The sequence below is a fragment of the Callorhinus ursinus genome, unplaced genomic scaffold (genome assembly GCF_003265705.2).
Source record: "Callorhinus ursinus isolate GAN/ISIS: 27379988/994484 unplaced genomic scaffold, GSC_fseal_2.0 scaffold8, whole genome shotgun sequence".
NCBI lineage: Eukaryota > Metazoa > Chordata > Mammalia > Carnivora > Otariidae > Callorhinus > Callorhinus ursinus.
This window is the reverse complement of record NW_027397070.1, coordinates 38,650,086-38,666,031: the sequence shown is the minus strand read 5'-3', so window position 1 is coordinate 38,666,031 and position 15,946 is coordinate 38,650,086. Positions and strand designations below refer to the sequence as shown.

At 38.6% G+C, this 15,946-nt stretch overlaps 1 protein-coding gene across 19 annotated transcripts in view; it reads right to left on the bottom strand.

Annotated features, from left to right (window-relative positions):
• The window catches only part of FUT8 (fucosyltransferase 8), a 346,719-nt gene that overhangs the window by 222,916 nt on the left and 107,857 nt on the right, over window positions 1-15,946 (bottom strand). For all 19 annotated transcript variants that reach the window (XM_025869873.2, XM_025869870.2, XM_073895376.1 and 16 more), the window contains one exon: window positions 7,565-7,654. The gene's annotated coding sequence lies outside the window, so the exon portion shown is untranslated. The remainder of the gene's footprint in view (window positions 1-7,564; window positions 7,655-15,946) is intronic.

Genomic DNA, 15,946 nt, shown 5'->3' with positions numbered 1-15,946 from the left:
AAGCCATGAATCTATGTGCAGTATTCCCCTAGCGCTGGAGTTCTCCCATTCTCCTTGATCGATCAACTTGGTCTTGGCTTGCTGGCTGTTTGTGCTGATCTTCTGGGGGAGGGGCCTGTTGCTGTGGTTTCCAAATGTCTTTGCCGGAGGCGGAATTGCCCTGCCCTTGTCGGTCCGGGCTAAGGAAGCTGCTCCGGTTTGTTCTCAGGAGCTTTTGTTCCCTGCAAGCTCTCGGTACAGCTTTGGAGGACCAGGGCAGAAATGGTGGCCTCCCAATCTCCACCCGGAGGAGCCGAGAACTCGGGGCCCCGCTCCTCAGTGTGTCCCCAGAGAAAAGCAGTCACTCCCGTGTCCCCGGTCTCCGGCCGCACTCCGTGCTCACCCGGCCTGTGATCGAGCGTTGCTATCTCTGGCACCCGACCCCGCACGGAGTCTCCAAACCCAGCAGATCCCTGCAGTGCGTTCCCGCACCGCTCCTCCCCGGGAAGGAAGGGGAGTCTCCCCAGATCTGCTGCTTGTTGGGTCCCTGCTGGGGGAGCCGTGCCCCGACTGGGCCGCAGATCACAGTTTATGGCAACCCCGAGCTGAGAGCCCGCGACTCTGCTCCGTCTCTGCAGCCGGCTTCCCCGCTCCGATACCTGGGAGCTCTGGCGCACTCAGGCACCCCCGGTCTCTCCGTGACCCCAAGGGTCCTGAGACCACACTGTCCCGGGAGGATTCCACCCCCCGCTTAGCCACTGCAGCGACGTCCCTCCGCCAAGCCAACTTCTAAAAGGTCCGATTTTGTGCTCCGCGGCTCTATCAGTTGCCAGAAGCGGCCGGCAGAGGCCCCTCCCCCGCCATCTATCCTCCCGAATATCGCCTCGGATTCACTTCTCCGCACGCCCTACCTTCCAGTAAGTGGTCGCTTCTCTGTTCAGAGAGTTGTTGCTACTCTCCTGTTCGATCTCCTGTTGAGTTCGTAGGTGTTCAGAATGGTTTGATCCCTATCCAGCTGAATTCCTGAGACCAGAGGAAATCTAGGTCTCCTACTCCTCCGCCATCTTGCTCCGCCTCCGCTTGCATGATTTCTGAAGAGAAGTCAGATGTAATTCCTACCTTTGCTCCTCTGTAGATAAGGTGTTTTTTCCCTTCTGGTTTCTTTCAAGATTACTTCCTGTTTGATTTTTTGCAGTTTGATTATGATATGCCTAGGTGAAGTTTTGGGAACTTACCTTGCCTGGTGTTCTCCAAACTTCCTGGATCTGTGGTTTGGACCCTGACATTAATTTGATGAAATACACCATCATTATTGCTTCAAATAATTCCTCTTCCTTTTTCTCCTTCTTCTCCTTCTAGAATTCCCATTATGCATATATTATACATTTGAAATTGTCCCACAGTCCTTGGTTATTTTTTAATTTTTTTTCAGGCTTTTTTCTCTTTGCCTTTTAAATTTTCTTTTTCTTTTTTTAAAATGTATCCATTTATTTTATTTTGTTCTAGATATGCATTTGATTTTTTTATTAACATATAATGTATTATTTGTTTCAGGGGTACAGGTCTGTGATTCATCAGTCTTACACAATTCACAGCGCTCACCATAGTACATACCCTCCCCAGTGTCCATCACCCAGCCACCCCATCCCTCCCATCCCCCACCACTCCAGCAACCCTGTTTGTTTCCTGAGATTAAGAGTCTCTTTTATGGTTTGTCTCCCTCTCTGGTTTCGTTTTGTTTCAATTTTCCCTCCCTTCCCCTATGATCCTCTGTCATGTTTCTCAAATTCCTCATATCAGTGAGATCATATGATACTTGTCTCTCTCTGACTGACTTATTTTGCTTAGCATAATACCCTCTAGTTCCATCCAAGTCATTGCAAATGGCAAGATTTCATTTTTGATGGCTGCATAATATTCCAGTGTGTGTGTGTATGTGTGTGTATCACATCTTCTTTATCTATTCATCTGTTGATGGACATCTAGGCTCTTTCCATAGTTTGGCTATTGTGGACATTTCTGCTATAAACATTGGGGTGCACATGCCCCTTCGGATCACTACATTTGTATCTTTGGGGTAAATACCCAGTAGTGCAATTGCTGGGTCATAGGGTAGTTCTATTTTCAACTTTTTGAGGAACCTCCATACTGTTTCCCAGAGTGGCTGCACCAGCTTGCATTCCCAGCAACAGTGTAGGAGGGTTCCCCTTTTCCCTCATCCTCACCAACATGTCATTTCCTGACTTGTTAATTTTAGCCATTCTGACTGGTGTGAGGTGGTATCTCACTGAGGTTTTAATTTGGATTTCCCTGATGCCAAGTGATGTTGAGCACTTTTTCATGTGTCCGTTGGCCATTTGGATGTCTCTGCAGAAATGTCTGTTCATGTCTTCTGCCCATTTCTTGATTGGATCATTTGTTCTTTGGGTGTTGAGTTTGATAAGTTCTTTACAGATTTTGGATACTAAGTACCCTTCATCTGATATGTCATTTGCAAATATCTTCTCCCATTCTGTCGTTTGTCTTTTGGTTTTGTGGACTGTTTCTTTTGCTCTGCAAAAGCTTTTTATCTTGATGAAGTCCCAATACTTCATTTTTGCCCTTGCTTCTCTTGCCTCTGGCGATGTTTCTAGGAAGAAGTTGCTGCGGCTGAGGTCGAAGAGGTTGCTGCCTGTGTTCTCCTCAAGGATTTCGATGGATTCCTGTCTCATATTTAGGTCTTTCATCCACTTCAAGTCTATTTTTGTGTATGGTGTAAGGAAATGGTCCAGTTTCATTCTTCTATATGTGGCTGTCCAATTTTCTCAACACCATTTGTTGAAGAGACTTTTTTCCATTGGACATTCTTTCCTGCTTTGTCAAAGATTAGTTGACCATAGAGTTGAGGGTCCATTTCTGGGCTCTCGATTCTGTTCCACTGGTCTATATGTCTGTTTTTGTGCCAGTACCATACTGTCTTGATGATGAAAGCTTTGTAATAGACTTTGAAGTCCAGAATTGTGATGCCACCAGCTTTGCTTTTCTTTTTCAACATTCCTCTGGCTATTTGGGGTCTTTTCTAGTTCCATACAAATTTTAGGATTATTTGTTCCATTTCTTTGAAAAAAGTGGATGGTATTTTGATAAGGATTGCATTAAATGTGTACATTGCTCTAGGTAGCACAAACATTTTCACAATATTTGTTCTTCCAATCCATGAGCATGGAACGTTCTTCCATTTCTTTATGTCTTACTCAATTTCTTTCATGAGTATTCTATAGTTTTCTGAGTACAGATTCTTTGCCTCTTTGGTTAGATTTATTCCTAGGTATCTTATGATTTTTGGGTGCAGCTAAAAATGGATCGACTCCTTAATTTCTCTTTCTTCTGTCTTGTTGTTGTATAGAAATGCAACTCATTTCTGTGCATTGATTTTATATCCTGCCACTTTGCTGAATTCCTGTATGAGTTCTAGCAGTTTTGGGGTGGAGTCTTTTGGGTTTTCCACATAAAGTATCATATCGTCTGCAAAGAGTGAGAGTTTGACTTTTTCTTTGCCGATTCAGATGTCTTTTATTTCTTTTTGTTGTCTGATTGCTGAGGCTAGGACTTCTAGTACCATGTTGAATAGCAGTGGTGATAGTGGACATCCCTGCCATGTTCCTGACCTTAGGGGGAAAGCTCTCAGCTTTTCCCCATTCAGAATGATATTCACTGTTGGTTTTTCACAGATGGCTTTTATGATATTGAGGTATATACCCTCTATCCCTACACTGTGAAGAGTTTTGATCAAGAAAGGATGCTGTACTTTGTCAAAGGCTTTTTCTGCAACTATTGAGAGGATCATATGGTTCTTGTTCTTCCTCTTATTAATATATTGTATTACACTGATTGATTTGTGGATGTTCAACCAACCTTGCAGCGCAGGAATAAATCCCAATTGGTTGTGGTGAATAATCCTTTTAATGTACTGTTGGATGTTACTGGCTAGTATTTAGGTGAGAATTTTTGCATCCATGTTCATCAGGGATATTGGTCTGAAGTTCTCCTTCTTGATGGGTTCTTTGTCTGGTTTTGATCAAGGTAATGCCAGCCTCATAAAATGAGTTTGGAAGTTTTCCTTCCATTTCTATTTTTTGGAACAGTTCAGAAGAATATGTATTAATTCTTCTTTTATTTTAGCGAGAGAGAGTGGTGGGAGGGGCAGAGAGAGAGAACCTCAAGCAGACTCCACACTGAGCACAGAGCCCAACACAGGGCCTCTTCCCACGACCCCAAGATCACGACCTCAGCTGAAACCAAGAGTTGGATACTCAACCGAGCCACCCAGGTGCCCCTTGTTGCTTTTTAATTTTAGAAGTTTCTACTGACATATCCTCAAGCTCAGAGAGATTCTTTCCTCAGCCATGTTCGGTCTTCTAATAAGCCCATTAAAGGCATTCTTCGTTTCTGTTACAGTATTTTTTTATTTCTAGCATTTCTTTTTCTTTCTCAGAATTTCATCTTTCTTTTTTTTTTTAAAGATTTTATTTATTTATTTATTTGAGAGAGAGAGAATGAGAGACGAGAGGGTCAGAGGGAGAAGCAGACCCCTCTGCTGAGCAGGGAGCCTGATGTGGGACTCGATCCTGGGACTCCAGGATCACGACCCGAGCCGAAGGCAGTTGCCCAACCAACTGAGCCACCCAGGCGCCCAGAATTTCATCTTTCTACTTACATTATCCATCTGTTCTTTCATGTTGTCTATTTTCTTCATTACAGCCCTTGGCATATTAGTCATAATTGTTTTAAATTCCTGGTCTGATCATTCCAATATCCCTGCTATGTCTGAGTCTGATTCTCATGCTTGCTCTGTCTCTGCAAATTGTGCTTTCTGCTTTTTAACATGCCTTATAATTTTTTTGTTGAAAGCAAGACATAATGCACTGGATAAAAGGAACTGTGGCAAACAGGCATTTAGTAATGTGGGGTAGGAGAAGTGTCTATAGTCCTATGATTAGGTCTGTCTTTTAGTGAGTCTGTGCTCCCAACTTATAACCTTCACAAGTTCTTCTCAGTCCTCCTGCACCTACCCCCCCGCAACGCAGCCACACAAACACACACAGACACCCCTTAGGTCGAAGAGGACGGCTAGAGGAGGAACAGGATGGCTGGAACTGGACACTTATCTTCCCCTACATGGAAGGCTAACGGAGGCTCGAGTTGGGTATTCCCCTTCCTCCAGGTCAGTTAGGCTCTGAAAATACCTTAATAGGTTAGACACTGATAAAATAACTTCTTTAGGATAAATCTTGTTGAGAAAAACAGAATGCCTTGGTATATTTCAAACTTATTGCTTTCCCCTTTCCCTGTAGGAAGTACAGAGCATTTTTCTCTAATACTCACTGTGAAGATACGGTAGAACTGTAGTAAAACCATGAAAGTGTGGGATTCCTATGCTCGAGCCTCCCTGGAGTTTCTACCTCAGACTTGTCCACATTGAGCCTCTGACAACTCGTTAATTACATTTTAGGTTTTTTCCTACCCAGTACTGCGTTCTCTTAGAGGTCTCTGTTCCTATGCTCTGCTAGAGTAAGTTGTCATTCTCCGTATTTGCCTGTCTGTCTCTCCAGGTTGGGGATAGTAGCTTGCTCTGTGACCTCACCTCTATGAAAGATCTAAGAAAGTTGAAAGATTTTTCAGTCTGTTCAGTTTCTTACTTACTGTCAGGATAGAGTGATAACTTATATGCCAGACCAAAAACCACTGAAAAATCTCCATTTTCAATTTTTACCTTCACATTTTACTAATTGATAAAGTGATATATAACACTCTTATGCTATTAAGGAGCGAGAGAAAACAGATCTGAATTTGTCTCAATGGCACATAAATTACCTAAAATACGATAGATCATAGAGTTTACCCTATAAGTAATACCAAAATGCAAATTATTAAACAATACACTCCATCCTTTCTTTCTGAAGCAATGAAAACACATAATCAAAAATTATAGGGATCATTTAGATCCTGAATTATTACAAACTAAAATAGCTCCTAAATGAAGACCTAAATACTAGATTTCCATAGGAGCTTTTTAAAAAAAATCTATCAGTAAAAACTGCAATTCACTGGTATCTTTGCTGCTCAATTTGCAGAAAAATAAAGGCTATTTCTTAATTCCTAAAATAGAATGATAATACCTCCTAAACAAACTCAAGTTTTCATATTCTTCCTCTGGAGGAAAAAAAATCAGTAAAAAACTAAAATTTGTATGTGAAATTTGATATTTGGATGCCAATTCCCAGCATTTGCTATTGTGGAATTAACCTTTATCAAAATTAACTTACTTAGAAAATCATAGTCCACTGTATAGTGCTGTCTGCTGTTCTTATAACAAGAAATACAGCTAATTTTTTTCCAAATTACACTGTAAAACAGCTCATTACTCTTTATATTATTGACTTAAATTTTATTCAACTGAGTTTTAACATATTTAATCAAAGGCATGCTGGTTAAATAAGATGAAAATACTGAATTCACCTTAAGAAATTTGAAAGCATGTTGCAAATAAGTCCCCAAACGTAACAAGAATGTCAGAATAACCAAACCTAAGGGAACATATTAGCAGTATCTTCACTTCACAAAAATGTAACTTTATTATTATTATTTCCACATCTGTGATGCATTAGGTACAACAGACATTCCTGAGCCCTTAATATATTGAACAGATGGTGAACCATTACAAAATTAGGAAAAAGGGTAACATCTTAAAGAATTATTAATAATCTTGCTCTTCAGCCAGAGGAGAGCTACAATGCTGGACAAATACTTTCCCTATGAGGACAATGAGGAATTAGGGTGAAATACATAGGAAATTATTTGGGGATGGTCACAAAAAGCATTGGGAAAAGTGCCTACAGTAACAAATACAGACACACACACACACACACACACACACACACACACACACACACACCTCCTAGAAAAAAGATTAATCGACCCAAAAAGAGGTTGTCAAATGAGAATGAAGACGAACACTTGTGAAAGATAGAAAAGAATGCTCTAAAAGTTCCATTCTTAATTTGCTAAACATAAAATATATTCTTGAAACCCCACATTCCTGCAATCCTAAAACAAAGTCAGAATCTAACTAAAACTAAGACTTAGTAATTGGCATAGTTTCTAGCTAAAGTAATAACCAATAAAAATGGAGCCAGTTATGTCAGTTCACAAGGGATAAATGAAAACATCAAAAGCAAAAAACAAAAAAACAAAAATTAAGACTCTCTCATCATGTCAAGTGGTTATATATATGTAAAAATAAACTATCAAGGTGAAAATGGCTAAGAGACAAGATAGTCGAGCAGATAGAGCACAGAATGTACTGCTGCTCCAAAAAAAGTCACACGATTTTTAGAAAGTCACTGGTTATCTCCAGAGCTGAAATAATATAGTATCAGTGGAATCTTTTAAGGAAAAGTGATACAGCATCAATAAATAATATAGTGCTTTCTGGGTGAAGGAACACTACCTACCTAAAGAGAAAAGGATTTCTTAACTTTTAAAAGAGAAAAATTTGATTTATTAATAAAGTTATTTCAATATTAACTGTGAAAAAATGACTTACCTTCCTTCCACTAGAACATAAGCTGACAAAACCACATGGTATTTCCAAAGGAAGATATTATTGCTTGAGTCTGGGTCAGTAAAATTTTCACTGTTCAAAATGAGAAAAGAAAGGGGTAACATTAATTATCTACAATTATACATTTTCTTTGTTGTTAACATGAAACATATTTCACAGGTCATTCAAATGAGATACATGTCCCTAGGTTTGAAATCTCTAGAGATAGCTCCTTTGAAGACTGAACAAATAGTTTATTTAAATAATTCCTGATCACTAAATGTGAATAAATTTTTTTCCAACTAAAAAATTTTTTTTAATATTTACTGTTCTCACACCATTTTTTTTCCCCTAACAAAGAACATGGAAGTTCAGCTATACAAAAAGGCTCACTATTAAACACACACACACACACACACACACACACACACACACACACACACACAAATGGGGGGGATATTCAAACAGCTTCAAGGACAAAAAACATGTTTCACACTAGATCATATTTACAGTTCCTCATCTAGAATTCAACTAACATCCAACTGCAGCAATCAGCTAAGCTTAGCAAATTAAAATAACAGTAATTTTGACAGATTATCTTCTATAAATATTCAAATATGGGCGTTTATGTACATACAAGGGTCTCTATATGCCAATCAAAATGCTTTGTTTAGGATCCTAAAATTGAGCTTTTTTCACCCTTCTTTTCTGTAGGAATCCCCTAAATCCTTAACTTTCATTTTAACTCTTTCACCTCAGCTGATAAAGGGGCCAATTATTTCTCTGTTCATAGCCTGAATTAAAAATTTAAGGATAATATTCATATCAGACAAAAAGAAAGTACCTAGAATCTTTGAAAATCTAAGTCTGTAGAGAAAAAAGGAAAGATCCAGGAATGGGGATGAGGCAGCTGCAGAGAGAGAATCTTGAAGGATAGCGACTAACTAAAAGATTTATGTTTTACACATGTGACTAGGTATGGCTTGCTAAAGTAAAATCCAAATGTAAAGAGCAATTAACAACTTCATCAATTTGGGCTGCCTTCAAAGTTCCATTAAGATAGCCTACCATTTATGTGGGGCACCTGGGTGGCGCTGTCTGTTGAGCATCCGATTCTTGGTTTCAGCTCAGGTCCTGATCTCAGGGGTCTGGGATCAGACTCTGCACTTAACACTGAGTCCGCCTGAGTTTCTCTCTCCCTCTCCCTCTCCCTCTGCCCCGCCCCTCTGCACTCACTCTCTTTGTCTGTCTCTCTCAAATAAGTAAATAAAATCCTTTAAAAAATAAAAAGATGGACTACTATTTATTTGGCTCAAGGCAAGATCCCATGCTTTGATGACAAGTTTAAGTATATGAAGGTGTCAAAAGTGGGGAAATGCAATTAGTATGAAATTCAAACCAAAGGCAATTTTTGAAATCCAGAGGTAGCTCTATTTAATCAAGAATAATCGCTCTAATGAAGGCAAGATATCTCATGCATGAATTTATTAATTGTCCTCCTATCCTATCTCCCATTAGTCAGTTCCCCTTAAACATGTATGCAATTACTGAAAAGAACCCAGGAAAACTACAAGTGATAGACATGCCTCTGCATCCAGAGGCATGTTTGACAATGCAGTCAAACAAAATTATGGACAAAAATTCAACCTATTCAGAGGCATACACCCTTCTGACTGCACCTATAAACAGCTATAAATCTCTATTAAGATTGCCCAAAATATTTCTAGAAAGTTAAGCTTGCAAGAAACTCTTCCTTTATGATCACTCACCATTCAACCACTCAAACCCAGGTCCAACAGCAGATGCAAGCCAGACCAGTGGTTTTCAAAGCAGCAAAGGGAGAAGAAAAGTCTAACATAGGGACCAGTAGTTTTAGCCTCCCATTGGACCTTGTTAGAAATGCAGAATCGCAGGCCCTACCCAGGGACAGACTGAATCAGAATCAGCATTTTAACAATCCCCAAATAATTCACATACATATTAATATTTGAGAATCTCTGCAGGAAGAAGAATATTAGAATGAGAGAGAAGGTATAATCTGTTCAAAGACTGGTTCTTACTGCAGGCCATTGTTTGGCCAATAAGCAATCAATTTTTAACCTCTGGTTTAAAAGCATCATTATTCCTCCCACAATCCTTGTATTTTATTTTATTCAAGATTTTATTTATTTATTTGAGAGAGAGTATGAACAGGGGAAGGGGCAGAGGGACAAGCAGACTTCCCGCTGACAGGGAGCCTAACACAGAGCTTGATGCCAACTGAGCCAGTCAGGCACCACTAAATATTTTTACTTTTAAAGTTAGATGTTTAACCTACTGAGTCACCCAGATGCCCCAATTTTTGTATTTTAAATAAGGGATCTTGAAAAATAGAAACCCCTTGAGAGCCAAAGGAATTAGTATCTAATGATTAAATCTCAGATCCCAAGAAAGGCTGTGACAGAATTATCTTAGAGCAGGTAGTCCCATCACATGTCCCTGAATCACATGAACTAGATGAGTTAATTTATTTTTTTAAAGATTTTATTTATTTACTTGACAGAGAGAGCAGAAGTAGGCAGAATGGCAGGCAGATGGAGAGGGAGAAGCAGGCTCCTCTCGCTGAGCAGAGCCCAACTCGGGGCTCGATCCCAGGACTCGGGGATCATGACCTAAGCCAAGGCAGATGCTTAACAGACTGAGCCACCCAGGCGCCCCTAGATGAGTTAATTTAATAAAAACTCCTTTCATTCCAAATCCTAGATTCTAAGGGCATGCAGCAGTCTCAGTAGCTAAGAAAGAGACCAAGAGACCAAAAGCCCATTCCGTCATGTAACCAGAAGAGGAGAAAGCTGTATGTGCTCATTATTCAGCTATTGTCTTTTAGCTCCAAATCCACACTTTAATACTCAGCACAGTGATGCTGAAAATTGAACTCTGGAAACTACTTTTCTCTTTTGCCAGCCAGCTTCTTCATGCTGCCAATAAGGGCACTAGAAGGAGAAACTTCCTTTTTCCAGTCAGGGCTGCCCTAGCATAGGCCCTCCACTCCAGTAGTAGCAGTTGGTGACAGCCACCAATTTTTCCAGCACTCTCAGAAGTATCAGCAGCAGACAGGTGGTACTCCCGCCATAGGTTGTGAGGCCCAACTCTACTCCTAAGCCCTTTTTTGTTCTCCCAGTATTGATGGTTGTAGCTTTCTGCAATTATTGTCTCTGTGTTACTCCAGTGTTCCCCTTTTGTTTTTTCAACTTCCAACACCTATATAATCCATTCACTATATTAAATTTTCTTGGCAGAACGATCTAGTGTAGATTGCTTCCCTGTCCAGATTCTAACTGATACATCGTGGCTAGATAGAATAAAATCCAGTATGATCTTGATCACTTTGGAAACTATTTTCTTTTTTTTTTTTTTTTAAAGATTTTATTTATTTATTTGACAGAAAGAGACACAGCGAGAGAAGGAACACAAGCAGGGGAGTGGGAGAGAGAGAAGCAGGCTTCCCCCGGAGCAGGGAGCCCGATGCGGGGCTCGATCCCAGGACCCTGGGATCATGACCTGAGCCGAAGGCAGACGCTTAACGACTGAGCCACCCAGGCACCCCTGGAAACTATTTTCTGAAAACATGATAGCCTATGAGAAAATATTTACTGCCTCTCCCCCCAAATTGGTGCAAGATGGGAAATGGATGCAACAAGTATGGAAACACAACTTAAGAATGTAATATATTGGGGGCGCCTGGGTAGTCGATCGGTTAAATGTCTGCCTTTAGCTTAGGTCATGATCCCAGGCTCCTGGGATCGAGCCCTGCATCGGGCTCCTTGCTCAGCAGGGAGCCTGCTTATCCCTCTCCATCTGCCTGCCGCTCCCCCTGCTTGTGTATGCATGCTCACTCTCTCTCTCTCTGTCAAATAAATAAATAAAACCTTAAAAAAAAAAAGGAAAGTAATATATTGAACAAATATCATGAAAATATCATGACAAAGAAAACACATTTTCGTCCCCAGAAATATAAAGAAAAGGCCAATAAAAAGTCTAAAACAAATATAGTTTTCCACTTTACATAAAAAACACAGAATTTAAGAAGTGGAAGGAACTTTATTCTTTTGCCTCTGCCATTGTTGTTTTATCAAAGTAGTTTAATACTGAGTGCGGGTTATCATACTTTCAGGAAGCCATTGACGAATTAGGAAGAGGCTGAAGAAATTACCAAAAAAATGATGAAATCAACAGGCAATAGGATGCATGAGGAAAGATTTAAGGAGTCACACTTCTTAGTCCAGGCCAGTAAAAGAAAACTTCAGGATATTAGCTGCCTTCCAGTTAAAGAGTTCTAACCAGCTATGCTTCATCATCCCTACAGATGCATAAAATGATAGAAGATAAAGTAAAGGAAGACAAGCTTCTTAGCTTACTGACTCTCCTTTGAATCACTAAAGTAGTAGCTCTTAATGCTATTTACACATGAGAATGAATTAAGAGTATTTTTTACAAAAATAATAAAATAGTAATAATGATGATGATGCTCAGAACACAATGCCAGAGATCTGATTTAACTGGTCTGAGATGGAGCTAAGCATATTAAAACAAAACAAAACAAAACAGGGGCACCTCGCTGGCTCAGTCAGTAGAGTGTGTGACTCTTGCTCTTGGGGTTGTGAGCTGAATCCTACGTTGGGTGTAGAGATAACTTAAAAGTAAAATCTTAAAAAAAAAAAAAACCACTCAAGTGTTTATAAAGTACTGACAGAGGGACTGAGAACCACTTACTGGAACATTCTATAACTTTAATACTCAAGGTATGGTCAAAGGACTTAGCTACATCCAGATTACCACTGGAGCTTATTAGACAGGTAGCTTCTCGGGTCTTACCAAGAATCTAACAAGATCCCTGAGTAATCTGTATGCACATTAAAGTTTGAAAAAATAAAACACCACTCTGTAACAGTATGAAAAGGGTTTGAGAGTTTGTGTGTTCAAACTCCAACCTAAAAATAACTAAGTTGAATTTTTTTCAACAGTTTTACATTTTTTTTTTAAGTAATCTCTACACCCAACATGGGGCTTGAACTCACACATGCTCCACCAACTGAGCCAGTCAGGCACCCCTAAATATTTTTACTTTTAAAGTCTACTATAGAGTTTTCTAAGAATACAACTTTAGTAACTTTTAATAATATTTAATAACTAATATTTATTCAGCCTATACAATTTGTAGGCAATGTTCTTTACAAAATGATTTAATCCTCAACATATGGCTATAAAGTAATTTTATAATCCCTGTTTTACAGATAAGAAAACTCAGGCAAGAGTTATATAAAATAACTTCCCTCGGGTCACACAATTAGTAAGTGGCAAGGCTGAGAATTGAACCCAGATAGTCTTAGCTTAAACTTAACCACAAAATAATACTATGTTTACCAATACCATCCTAAAACACTCAGGAGAAAAGTATAATTATTGGTAATAAGAACACTGTAAGAGTAAAAGAAAAAAATCAGTGTGCTTTTCTCTGGTTTAAAAAAAAAAAAAGATCCACAGAGTTGTAATAGTGATATAATTACATCAACACTGTTATAAGTCTATGGCCCCTACTTAAAATAGAGAGGAACATGACAGAGAAGACAATAACTCAGGAGGCTGCTTATAATGCCAGCACTGTCAACATTGTAGGATAAAATATTGCATGTGAGACTATCCCATGGAAGAAAAATTTTTGGTAATAATCACTTTGTTATCTACATTTGGGAAATAACTGAAAGCTCCTATTAGGAGGTATGTTCTCCTCAATGCCTCCTTAATTTACCACTACAATTGCTCCTACTGCCACCATCACCACCACTCTCAGAAATGTAAAGTATAAAAGGCTATGATTATTTTTACAATGAAACAGGCATGATATAAATTAGTCTGATTTTTCTGCTCTTCTGTACTCCACTGCTCCTAACTTCTCAAAAGGTCCACTCTCTGCTTCTGTCATAACAGAAGTAAAAATTTCAGTCCCAGTAAGACCCAAATGTTACTTTTGAAAATATTGAAGACAACTTTTAAAGAAGTCAGAGGCTGTCAGTTAAAGGCCTACTAGTAAGTTGTAATAATTCATGTGAATTCTAAATAACATGATAGAATAGCCAAAGTTCTCAAAGGTAAATAATGTAATTGTACCAGCAAACAGATTGAATTTAAAATATGCAAAATTATATCCTGAGTATTTAAAGCGAAGCAATAATTTCTAAGATGGCTTAACTTCATTCAGTCCAAACATACTCCTAAAAAAAAAAAATATATACAGTACCTTTTTCATTAATAATGACAAAGTTCTAATGACCTAGCTGCTGAGAATGAACAAAACTATATAGGTATTAAAAAATAGAATTGCTTAACCCGTAAGAGCTATTAAAGTGGATGCTGGAGCCAAAAAGATTTGAGGACTAAAAATACCAAAGCAAAGACTCACTGAAATACACTCTTCTAAACACCTAAGTATAAAACTATGACTTGAAGCAATTCATTGGTTCATTTGGGTAAGGTTTTACCTGAAGAATCTAAGAAAGCTGAGGTTCAGGGAGCCTGGGGGCTCAGTCAGTTAAGTGTCCAACTCTTGATTTCAGCTCAGGTCATGATCTTGGGGTCATGAGATTGAGTAATGTACTGGGCATGGAGCCTGATTAAGATTCTCTCCCTCTCCCTTTTCCTCTGCACCACCCTCCTGTCCCCTCTCTCAAGAAAAAAAAGAGAGAGAGGAAAAAAAGAAAGAAAGCTAATGTCCAAGTGTAGCACAGTAGGACACAACCTGATTTCCCAACGAATGGAGTAAGAGCCTCAGGAAGCCAACACTGACAAAACCCAAAAAGAAGCATGTTTTTAGGAGGCAAAGCAAGTGTCAAAAAACACAGAAGTGGAGTATTCTTTTTTTTTTTTTAGATTTTTTTTTTTAGACAGAGAGACGCTTAACCGTCTGAGCCGCCCAGGTGCCGCAGAAGCGGAGTATTCTTGATATGACTCTTTCCATTAACTAATATGACTAACAAAACTCATACCAAAACTCCTTGAAAATGTCCATCAGGTTTTAATTATCCATATTAGTTATGTAAATTATTTGTAGTTATTTTTTCCTTCTAGTTAAAACCAGAAAACCAGTCTCTTCCTCTGTCCACCTATCTTCATAATAGTATGTGTTCTCAGTCTACCTTCCTTTGCTACCCTATTCCAAAAGACTACATTATTTGAATAATAAAGTAAAATATGATCTATTTATGACAAAATAAAATATACCTCAAAAAAGTTATGTTTACTAAATATGAGTCAAATGACTAGTCACTACTCCTCCAACCCTAACACAGAAAAAATCATAGTTATTATGCATCATGTGTAAAAATTTAAATGAAAAAAATTTACTACCTCTATCACCAATAAAACAGAAAACTTATTGTATCAGAGAAAAATAGCTATTTAAAAATCACTCACATCATCTCTTCATCAGGAAGAATAAACTTAAAAAGATGATTCTCAACTTCAATGTCAATCAGAATTACATATTAAGCTCATAAAATTGTAGACTCACAGGCCCATGACCAGAGATTCTGAATCATAAAGTCTGAGTTTCTGAGGATGAACCCAAAACTATACATTTTAACAAGTTTCCTAAGTAACTATGATGCAGATTATCCTTAAATTACACCTTCATATATACTTCATCTTCAAACCACTCTCAACTCCTCTATAAGTCCTTTAGGGTCTGATCAGACTACCCACTCCTACCCCTCATCTTAACAGCTTCAACTTCTGATTAAACTACATGCTTGGAACTAACACAGAGAAGAAATAATAGCAACCAGTTGTTGGACATATATTACTATGGGCCATGAACTTTACATAATCTAGTACAGATACAAGAATTAAATGATATATTGCATGTAAAGTCTATAACAGTTTCTAAGATAAATAAATGCTTATTAAACTAGCTGCTAGCTGAAACTAATATCCACAGAAAAACTCTGCATATGGATGTTTACAGCAGCTTTATTCATAACTGCCAAACTTGGAAGCAACCAAAATGTCCTTCAGTAGGTAAATGAAAGAGTAAACTTTGATACATATGAAATATTATTCAGCACTAAAAAAGGAATGAGCTATGAAGCCATGAAAAGACATGGAGGAAACAAAGTGAAAAGAAACCAATCTGAGAAAGGTACACACTGTGTGATTCCAACTATATATGACATATTAGAAAATGCAAAACTATGGGAACAGTATTAAAAAAAAAAAAAATCAGGGGCTGTCCACAGGTAGAAGTTAGGGAAAGAGCAGGGGAAATGGATAGGTAGAAAGGAGAAAGGATTTTTAGGGCTGTGAAAATACTCTCAATTATAATGATGGATACATGTTATACATTTGTCCAAA